Genomic DNA, 12092 nt, shown 5'->3' with positions numbered 1-12092 from the left:
CAAAGCTGTCAGTGGCATTGACCGTTGCAGGGACACTACTTAAAACATGAATCATTGCGACCGAACGCAGATCTGACTCTCGCCTTCCCATCCCTCTACTCTCTGATTCCCGCTTCTCCACAATAATGAGGTTCAAATTGCATATGACTAGTCTATCAAGCATAAGATTATCCCTTCTTAATGACCTCAATGTGCACCAATTCAGGCCATTTCACGCATTGTCTTTCAGCGCGAGGAAGGCTCTGTACAAATCTTTAAGACCGAAATTAACCAGTATTTCGAGATTTCTTCAAAAACTGACGGTAACCCTTTCCTCGGCTGTGTCTTTGCGAGTTAGTTATGTGCTGTTCGAGCGGAGTAGGCTATATTATGACGCCGGATGGCATTTCTTCCTCACTTTCATTGTCATATTTACTCATTAATAAACAGATCACTGCGCTTAAACGAATATTTATAACTGATATCACTTCTGAGCAGATAGACACGTTATACAGTGTACTAATAATTGAGATCATGATCTTTTCATGATGTGCCTTGGCTACATCGCTGTCGTTCCAAATCTTTAGATGTTGAGCCTCACTACATAACTTTTACTATCAGTGCAGCTACCCAAATGAACCAACGTAACCGAACTTCCTGGTAAAGCACATAGAAGACACGTGTATGAAAGCATTTGCAGACCAGACCTATACAAAATATGCTTATCAAAGCAAAATTCGACCCATACAGTTGGGATTCGTCCACACAACGGATAGCCATACAATTGATACGAAGTGAGCCTTTTACATGCGCAGCACATTCAACATATGAAACTGCCTGTAATAGGATCAATCCCAATCTATTGCATGACTACGTGTCGTGCGGACGTTATCCAAATGCGTCGGTGGAATGTTGCTTTGATAAGCAGGTCTAGTCTGAAAATGAGCGGCTACGTTTGAAACTAGTATGAAATAGAAGCAACAATGACAAAAATTTAAATGAAGAGTTATGAAATCTAAATTGCCGGTACCCCCCCCCCCCCCCCCCCAAAAAAAAAAAAAAAAAATCGAACCACTTATATATTTTTGAAACTTCCTGGCAGATTAAACCTGTGTGTGCAGGAGTTCCCAGGATCCTACGTTTTGCCGGGATCCACCGACTGTGCTAAACAAGTACAGCTTTACTTTCGCCAGTACCTCACCTCCTACAGTCTTACCTTCATCCTAGAAACAATCCCTCAGGCTGTGGCTAAGCAATGTGTCTGCAGTACCCTTCCTTCTAGGAGTATTTGTCCGCAGGAGAACTTCTGTGAAGTTTGCGCTACTGGCGGAAGTAAAGCTGTGAAGACGAGTCATGAGTAGTGCTGGGGTATCTCAGTCGCTAGAACACTTGCTTCTCTGTATGGCAGTCAGTTTTAATCTACCGGGAAATTTGATACGTGTGCACATTCCACTATAGAGCGATAAATTCGTCCTGTACATACGTTCCAAGATAAAAAGAAAAAAAAATACATGCACCACGAAAAAATCATCCAAAAGGGACGGAAAACGGGAGGTGTGATGTACATTTACCGACACATGAATGATTACACTTTCAGAAAGAAATTAATGTTTTACTCAAGGCAAGAGATTCTTAAACTGAGCAAGCCAGTAATGGATTGATCCATCTCAGGACCTTAAGCAGGCAGTTGTTCAGCTCAGCATTGATTCATAGAGACGTTGTTTGTCCTCGTAAGCGATATCGTGCCAAATTCTGTCCAGTTGGCTCGTCAGATCGTCAGAATTCCGAGCTAATTGGATTACCCTGACAATTATGTTCCAAATGTTCTCAGCTGAGATATATGGGGACCTTGATTGCCGAAGTAGGGTTTGGGAAACACGAAGCAATAGAAACTCGCCATGTCCGGCCGAGCATTATCTTCTTGAAATGTGTAGGTATAAAGGACAACAAAACTTGGTGTAGAATATCATGGACGTACGGTTGTGCTGTAAGGGTGCCGCTGAAGACAAACAAAGGGGTCCTACTGTGAAAAGAATGCCACGCTCGACCAGCGACCTGTCGAGGATCGTGTCTTGCTGTTTGGATATTGTATTCCGAATAGAAACTGCATCGTTAGAAACGAAGACCGGTTCAGTTTTGCTACCACTATTAACGGTAGAAATTAAAGTGAGACTTTTCACAGTCAGTATACTTATTGAACCCTTGGGCTACTCCACTCACCAAACAGTAAGCTATAGCGATTTAATTTTCCTTACAGGAATTCACTTTTATACTCAATGAGATAATTAATATGATCGAATCAGAATCCATTACGTCGAGATATCACTTCTGCGATGCGTCCTTCTGACGGAAAACCTTTAATTCCTTCACTGCATTACACTGCAACAGACGATCAAATATTGCTACATGTTTTATGTATTGTCATTACTGTATTTACATATAAGACAAATTACTTCTTTGCTGCATGTAATACATCGATGTGATGTCTGATGCGAGGACAAATAATGTTAAATTCAAACAAAGAAAAGGAGGAAGCTATAAAATTATATTTACATCGATTCAATACACACTCGTACATTAAAAACACAGTTAGAGAGGAAAATATATCAGTTCATCAAACAATAGTTTAGCAGGTAAGGACATTTCGGGCTTGCTTCTTGACATCAGACGTCACGAATCTTGAAGTTTGCGGTAAAATTGTCATATCCAATCACTAATTACAATAAATTTAATTACAATAATTGTTGAGTTCAGAATTTGTAATATCAAGATGGCTCCTGGGTCACTTATTATAGTTAAGATATGTACGCGGCGCCGGTTTGTTTGACTTTCCAGCGCGATTCTTCTTGAGAGCTGAGTGAGCCGCGGCGGCTCCAGTCCGTTTGATGTCTGTCTTCTCGGTGCCTTCTTTCACTGGTTCCCCGATAGACGTCGAGAATTTAACTAGCAGTTTTCTTTGGCGATCGCTGGTTCAGAGACTCTGAAGTATGCCGTCTGTGGGTTGTGGGGTCAGAACGGGCAGGAGTGGCGCAGCTTAAGGGCATCACGCGTGGGTTTTCGCACCGACGGTTCCTTCGGCCGTTAGTTCTGTTTGTTCCGAGGTCGACTTGTCACTCCTTTGCGTAGCAGCAATCCCGTTGCCATATCGACGATGTCCTCCAACGGCCATCTGTAGATTCCTCTTCCCTCTCTACCCATGTTGTGTCAACCTCGACGCTTCAAAGTTTGCGCTCATTGCTTCCGCGCACGCAAGGACCGTTACTGAAAAATTTTGCGGTCAGTATAGCTGTATCTCTGCTGTTGGTGCATTATAGAGCACTGGAACATTTTAATTCTTGTGATTAATCTAGCCGTGTTGTACCTCCATGTATTTCACTGGTTGAACTTTAGCGTGTAAATGAATGACCGTCCCTGAGTTGACGGTAAAGTGTACCACTGAGACAGTTACGTGCTATGGGTTACCGATGCCATGGGCCGCGCACCACTTCCAAATTAAGTGGTTCACTAGTGAAACTTAACTTCGCCTCATGTGTATGGCAGTTTGGGTTTAATGGAGTTCTTTGTTCAGTTTTCTAAACTTGGTCATGAGCCGTGTGGCATAATTCCTGTTCACTAAGTTTGGATTCTTTTACGTTTTGTAAGGATTTTTGTTTTACTTTTCAATTATTTTAAGGGGAATTCCCTGTATTAATATCTGTTTTTTGAAACTAGTTTCAAGATACTTGTCACGGTTGCGGATTGATTCAAAAAAACATTGTTTTCAATGCCTATCCGCTAAGTATTCCCTTGAAGGGCTACGCTTAATCATCTATTTGTTCTCTCCGTTTGATTCAAGTAGGCGCCTGACGTGCAGTTTTTGTGGGAGATTTATCTAAATTGTTTAGGGAGACGTTAATTATTACATTTAAATGCTTATTTACGTGTGACTTAAGATCTGTTTCCCAATAGGCAGTTTTTTTTGGGAGCAATATTTGCCATCTAGTTTTATGATGGATTTTTGGGCTTATAGCTGCGATCTCTTGAGAAGATGGTGATTGTTGTTCATGTAATTTGAATTTCTGTAGCCAACATCTCACCCACGTGGTGTTTGTTAGCAGCATCTTCTTAGCCTTGAGAGGCGCGAGCCCCGACATTTTCTGAGGCTGCCGGCCGCGATGGACTGTGACTCTTGTGCCCTACACGTGCCTCCTGGCTGTGTTTGAGGCGTGTCCGCTAATGCTATAGTGAAACTGTTCGCTTTGGCGGCTTTCCTTCTTTCAGTTTCGCCTTTTCCTTCTTAAGGCTCTGATGTCCTTACATTAACATCCTGCCTCAAGGTCTATATTTGAGCGACGTTGTAATTAAGTTTTGACGTAGTTCCTCTGCCTGATCAAACATTTGTGTATGTCCTTGCTGCGCTCAGGAAAATTTTAATCTAGTTTCCGTTCTGATTGCCATCTCCTTAGATCTCTATTTTTATTATAACTCAGTATTCCTGGCTTGGGCTTAATTTTTCATAGTATCCATTCTATAGACGTAACAAAAATTTTTCAGATCTACCGTGCTTGGTTGTTTATTTTAAGTTATCAGTTCTTAACTTAATAATTGTGACTGTTCAAGAAAATTGCGCAAGAGTTATCTCTTACTTACTTATTGCTTAAGAGATGTTTCATTATGCTCTTTTTTATTTGTTGCTGGCACTGATTCCTTAGGGTAGCAAGAATTGAGTGTTTAGTCAATCCAAGCTATGGTTAAAATTTAAGAAAACTTATTTTCGTTTAACAAGCTTGTGAAGTTCACAGATATTTGGTGATTATTGTCTTTCATTTTGTGCTATCATGTATATTGTAAATAAATTCTACCATTCAAAGGACAAATAATGCAAGAATTCCGAACCCACCCTTTCGAGTGATTCTCTTCCTATCCCAGACGGTATCTCGAGTTCACACTGAGTGAGTTATTTTAATATTGCCAACTGTAGTATTTATTAGTACGGTAATAGAGGAGAGGCTAGTGAATTTAATCCTAAAATGTATTTTGCAGTATGACTAAAACTGGTAAAAGAGGAATCATGGGACCTACATGTAAAGTTCGGATCCTATAAAATGTCGAAAACGACAACAGGGAGAAGCCGGAGGCCGGAGTTGTAGGCGAGCCCACCATTGAAATAAAGGCAGCAGCTCATGCAGGTGCTGTAGAGACAGTTTAGTAACAACTGCTTGTAGTGCCAGTACTTTTCACTTAATTATTTCAAATGTGTGAAAATATGATGAAAAATAATAATTTCGATCATGTAGCACAGCAACGATCTATTCAGATAAAAAAGTTTCGAGCTTATGGCACAGAAACTTGACAAGAAAATAGACGCTCGAATAAAACAGAATTTCGAGAAAGTAACAAAAGAACAATTTGAACAGGTAAGAGTTACGTTTAAACGCATCGCAAAAGAGCAGCCGGAACAAAATTCTGCTGATTTCACAGCAATTAGTACCGACATAAATCATTGCAGGACGCATGCCGCTCAGTAACGCAATAATTAAAGGAGCTGTTGGGTGAAGTAGGCGTATTGAAAACAGAGCAGACCAGTATGCAAACTTCAATACAGCAACTTAAGGACCAGATCCATACTTCAGTCACGGGACATGAAAACAAGATCAAAGTATGTTTTGACACACACCGTCAGTAACCTGAAAGTGATGATTCCGCATGGCTTAAGGCACAGGAAAAGCATATAAATAATTCCCTTAATACCGAATAACGTGTTAGAGCACCAAATGTAGCTCACAAATAGTACGCAAGTGTAACCCCTAATAATCCTGCGACACATGAATTGGAATAAGTCGAAACACAACTCAACGACTTCGCCAAAAAATAGCTCCAGTATGAAATGTAATATACGAACCAACAATAGCACGTTTAGGTAACGTGTATGGCAACGTAATCCAAAAACAACGTAGGGTGGAAGCAGTACCAGTTAGTCCACGTACAGTAATTCATTCAATCACTTATGTTCAATATTATTAGAAGAAAACCTAGTAAAACATAGGCAATTCCAGATATTCTTACCTGAAAACAACTGGATCCAACCGGACACATCTGTAATAAGCTTCAGATGTGCCTTACCACAAACGTGGAGTGTCCGACATAAAACGATGTCATGGCACGTATACACGGTGAGGAAGCACTTTGGGCAACGGCCGCAGCCAAGAAACGCGCGACGTAAGCTGAGTTTGAAAAGGCTTTCCTCAGTCAGTAATGTTCCTCGTCATTCAGGAAAGATTACGGAAAGGAGCCTATGATTCGAAGCCCCACAATCCAAAACACGGCCTCCTCACATAACATTTTTAGCACCATTTAAATAAAACTCGGTACTGGAACGATCCGACAGCAAAGAAAAATGTGATTAAGTTGTTTAAGTCCACGATCCTGGTGCTGATTAAGGAGAAGACGTGCATGATGTACCGGATGATAAAGTGGAACAGTTACTGTCCACATTGGATTGGTTAGCTCTGATATATGAGGACGCAAATGACAGTTCTGGCAACGGTGATGGCGCAATATCGACACCTAGTAACGTCAATGGTAACCACGGCCGTAGCTTTGGCTGGGGCTGCAACAGCGAGCAATATTACGTCGAACTTATAACAAACAATAAACCCCCACTTAGTAACTAAACTCCCTGTTATAATAAGAGGAGGAGGAATAATAATAAGAGGAACGAAGGCCACAGTGGTAATGGAAATACACGGGGAAACAGTAATCAAAACTGAAAAAATCAGCGAGGGAGCGACTAGAGGCAGAACAGACAAGTAGGTAAAGCTTCCCCACCCCTCACCTCGCGAATCAAACAAACGACAGAAGTAGGCAAAGCAGCAACTCGAACTGGTCACAACAAAATGATCCTGATTGGGTATCACAACAAAACCATTTAGTAATAAGAGAGGAGATGACAAACGAGCAGCCTCCACTGAACCGAGGAGACGCTACAAACCAAAGGCGACACGGCTTAGCCCTGTAGTACGAGGGGAGAAATGGTATGAGGGCAGTACACAAGACTACAATATAAAAGTACCGTGGTATAACAATGACTTGTATATCGAGATGAATTGCGTAATAACACAGACACATGCAATTTACAAATTGAAGATCTAGTGCAATCAGCTGTGAATGAAAACGTACAAGAATTTCCCACTTTCATATTAATTGATGCCGGAATTACGAGGAAGGTTATGGATAGCAATTTTTATGATAACATCAGTGAGAAAAAGTGTATACCAGTTTTACCCGTGCAGATCTGCATGATTTCAGGCGATGTTGGTGCTAACTCAGACATTGTAAAATGACAGGCTCAAGTTACGCTAGGTAATGCTGCCACAAGTAGCACATTCCTAGTGGTGAATGGCATAACTGCGAGATGCATAACTGGGGTAGAATTCTTCAGAGAAAAGAACGGTATAATTGACCTTTCTCATGGTGTGTGGATTTTAAATGTTGGTGGCGGAGATCGTTGTAGAACTGTTAAGGCGAAAGCACAACATGGCAGATACTTCCAAGGGAAATAGATAACGTTAATAATGAAGAAATTACTATATGTTAACGAACTATGGTCTCACTATACGGATGAAGCGAAATCACGTGAATATAACAGTAGCGATGTGGAAACTAACAAGAATTGCATTGGGGATAACATACCTCAACTGCAGTGCCTCAACGCATCACAATCTATTTAGTAAGTATATGGAAGTACATTCGGAAAATCCAGGAATAATCAGGGGATACCAGTATAATATGGAAGTGATACCGCACAAGACCTATTGTTCCTTAATCTACCCCATTCCGTGGACAAACCATGAGGCTGTAAAAAGAGATATAATGAAAATGGTTGACTGCAGGGTAATAGAACTGTCGATTCTTTAATTGTGTTCGTAATGTCATGTACGTGTTAGTGTAAACTAGTAGTAATAGTGGACATCCAGTTCCTATAACACCTGAAAAATGGTATGTAATGATACTTTAAAGAGTGAACAGAGATAAAACTATTAAAGACGTGTACAATGCTAAGTTGCAGTAAGTCTGTGGTATTGTACCAAGCAACCAATAGCACAAATAAGCTGTGAACAAGGATAGTGATTTACGCGAACTGATGTAAAATATTTGTACAAAGTTATTTGAACAAAGTTTATTATAGTGCAAGGAACATTTTACTTAAATATGTACTTTTGTCTGATTTCTATGTAAAATTGTATGTGTAGTACATAAGTGTATGAGGAAGCTGTATATCCACAGCAAAACTACTAATGGGTAGGAGAACTTTTAACCAAAACGGTGTAAGCTTATTGTTTTATGGAGTGGTAAATATAGCGTCAATATTAAATGAATGGCCAAATGTTTATTTGCAACATATACAAAAAAACAATTACAGCACTGAAATTAAGGCAGTAGTTAATACCTATGAGTTAATGACTGCAAGTTGTCAAGGAAGCTGAAGAAGCCAGAGGGCAAGGTGATCTTCGCAATAAAGCAATATAAAAATAAAAAGTACGTGTCTGCAAGTAGTAATTTGTAAATAGTCTTTCTAAGTATGTAGGGTAAAAGAAAATTTTAGCTAACAGATAATAAACACTTACGTGAACGCCTTTCTAGGTGACAATAGGTAAAACCACACAGATAGTAAAATTCACTTAGACCGAGTAGTATGTAGCGTGCTTGTGCTATCGGGAGATGTTTTGGTGCATACTGTACTATGTTATTCTTCTCGCAGGCTATTTTTACGGAGGTAATACTTTTTGCTTTTGAGAGACCAACCAGAATTGTAATACTCAAAGCAAAAGAATTCTTTAAGGTGTTTTTATGCATACATCACGAAAATAACAAACTAAAATTCAATAAAATGTGACGCAGCAAGTCTGTACGTATCACGCCGTCGGTCCGGTACGTATCCAGGGCGCGAATGTACCAATTCTAATTGTGGATAGACATATTAGTGTTAAAGTTTTGTTTTCTTGCAAAAAGTTTTAAAATATTTGAAAACTATTGATAGTGAAATGGAAGTAACTCGGGGATACTAATAAAACACGAAATTTGTCGGACTAATTTTTAAAACTAACACAAAAGATTTCAGTAAAAAAGGGAATTGTGCCAAGTCTGAACTCTAAGGGCGAGTCCAGTGACTGTACTGTTAAACGAAAGGACAATCATGAAACGCTAAAAAAAGGAAACCTAAGATGCTAGGACGGTTCTCATTAGTGACTGTGATAGTGAATTCAACGTGCTTGGACACAAAATAAGATCGGACATGACGCCTCGTATGCATTTGGCTATTTTCTGGTAAGTTCCTATGAGAGCAAACTGCTGAGGTCATCGGTCCCTGGCCTATACACTACTTAATCTAACTTAACGAACTTGCGCTAAGGACAACACATACACTCACACCAGAGGGAGGACTCGAACCTCCTACGGGGTAGGCGAGCGAACCGTTGCAAGGCGCCCATAACCGCGTGGCTACCTCGCGCGCCTTCGTATGCACGTAATTTCTGTGTGAAAGTAAAATTAATAATAATAACGAATACGTAATTAAATTCTCCAGTGCCAAAACACCGATCAACATTAATAAAAATGGACACGTAAAACAAATAGCCGCTTGGGATTAGCCGAGCGGCCTCAGACGCTGCAGTCATGGACTGTGCGGATGGTCCCAGCGGAGGTTCGAGTCCTCCCTCGGGCATGGGTGTGTGTGTGTTTCTCCTTAGGATAATTTAGGTTAAGTAGTGTGTAAGCTTAGGGACTGATGACCTTAGCAGTTAAGTCCCATAAGATTTCACACACATTTGATAATTTTTGAACAAAACAAATATCTTAAAATATTATGAACTAAGAAAGCGATGTACTAATTATATTATCATTCTTCCAATGGTGGAATAAGTCTTGTTTTGTAGAAAATTCACACTGCTGTATGAATTTTTCATGTATTCAACTACGGAAACGGCATCTCAACACGATGCAGAACAGTCCGTCACTCTGCCGGCCGAATGAAGCGTGGCTACGTCTCACGACAACCCAGCCAGAGGTCGCCCACCCGCTAACGAGCGGCATGCCGTCGTGGCGGGGCATAAAAACAAGAAGACGATACTCCACGACACTTTGTTCCTACCGACGAGGAAATACTGTTTGTAAAATATTAGTTACCTAAAAAATGAACTGAATATTGAATTGATAATCCATGCTGTCAAGTGTAACATTACACACGAACTATCTCGTTATAGTACGAAAAATATTAGAAGAATACAGCGAACTTATTAGTCATGCGACAAGCATCTTATTCTATTATTATTGCATTAAATATGTCCTTTATTAGAGACAGTTTATAAAAAATATTTCAATGCTATTCTGGGAGTCTGAGCGTTCACACTCAGATTTTGTAGTCCGTTTCCCTTGGTACCGCGCGCGAATAGATGAACGAATTAACAGCGAATGTTATCTGGCGATAGATACACGTACATAAAATTCGGACTACCCGAGCGCGTCAGTCAATTGCTGGAACATATGATCCAATGTGACAACCTGTCAATCTAAAACAGGTGCAGAACAAAAAGTAAATGTAATATCAATTCAACTGAACAAGCCCCGTTTTAATGAGTTACTCTTGGCTGAACCCTGGAAGTGAGGTCATCTGTAACCGTAACTCCCAGGATTTAGGGGGGCAATCAAATGTAAGAAATGGAATATTGTGACGTTCGTTTTCATTTATCTACACTTTGAAAATAAAACGTACACCCATCCAAGTGCAAGATAAACAGAGAATACACTATTCAATAATAGTAGAAAGACAAGGCACCGATATATGAAAAAACTATCAGCTGTTAAAAAACAGTAGAAGTTTCTCGAGGCAAGAAACTCCCTCCCGTTACTCACTCCCGTTTGTCCGTTCTTATAAAGCAAACGTAGGTATCAGTAACTAGAGGACTGTTCTTGAATAATAACTAGGCATATTTATCAACAGTGTCTATCGTTAAAGTAGTCACCTATAGAATCCTCATATTTGTTTCTAAGCTATTTATTTTCTGCTGTAAAGATGGTGTGTCAGGAAGAGCAACGTACGCTATTCAAAAGCAGTGAGACCGACCCGGAATGCGTCTTGGTGTTTGGGCACTGTACTCCGAATAGAATCTTTATCTTTACAGCCGGCCGGAGTGGCCTTGCGGTTCTAGGCGCTACAGTCTGGAACCACGAGACCGCTACGGTCGCAGGTTCGAGTTCTGCCGCGGGCATGGATGTGTGTGATGTCCTAGGTTAGTTAGGTTTAAGTAGTTCTAAGTTCTAGGGGACTGATGACACAGAAGTTGAGTCCCATAGTGCTCAGAGCCATTTGAACCTTTTTTTTAATCTTTACATACCAATGCCGATTGTTTTACTAGCACCATTTACGGTAGAAACTGAAGAAAAGCTTTTCATGGTCAATCTGCTTATCGAACAACGGTACGTTCATCAGCACCCACGGGTTGATACACTCACCAATCAGTAAGCGAAAACAATATGGTATTTCTTACGGGAATTCACTTTAATACTCAATGAGATAATTAACATGGTTGGATGTAATTCCAATACGTAGTTCTATAGCTCCTGTGATTTGTCTTTCTGACGGCAAACCTTTAATTCATGCACTGTATACTATTGAGCAGATTCAGACAACTTTATCATCTTCATATTAGTTCATTGCTGCCCGACGAAGGATACGTTACAGTGGCTTTACATTTCAAGAAGATAATGTCAGGCCGCACACGGCGGGAGTTGCTACAGCGCGTCTTCGTGCTTGATAAGCCCTACCTTGGTCAGCAAGGCCGCCGGATCTCTCCCTAACAGAGAGCTTTTACAGCGTTATGGGCAGGGCTCTCCAAGCGGCTCACGAAAAGATTTAACGTAACAATTCGACGGAATTCAGCATCATATCAGTCAGGAGACGTCTGTCAACTCTGTCAATCAATAACAAGCCGAATAACTTCTAGAATAATGGCCCGAAGTGGACGAAAACGTTATTGACTTGATCAATTTGTGAAACTCGTTCTCTTGAATATATCATCCAGTTTGTCTAAAACTGTACTCATTTCTTTGTCTGTGCTTGTACACCACATCTACCG

This window comes from Schistocerca gregaria, chromosome 3 (assembly GCF_023897955.1).
Source record: "Schistocerca gregaria isolate iqSchGreg1 chromosome 3, iqSchGreg1.2, whole genome shotgun sequence".
Lineage (NCBI taxonomy): Eukaryota > Metazoa > Arthropoda > Insecta > Orthoptera > Acrididae > Schistocerca > Schistocerca gregaria.
The sequence above is the reverse complement of the archived record's forward strand: the minus strand, read 5'-3'. Positions refer to the sequence as shown.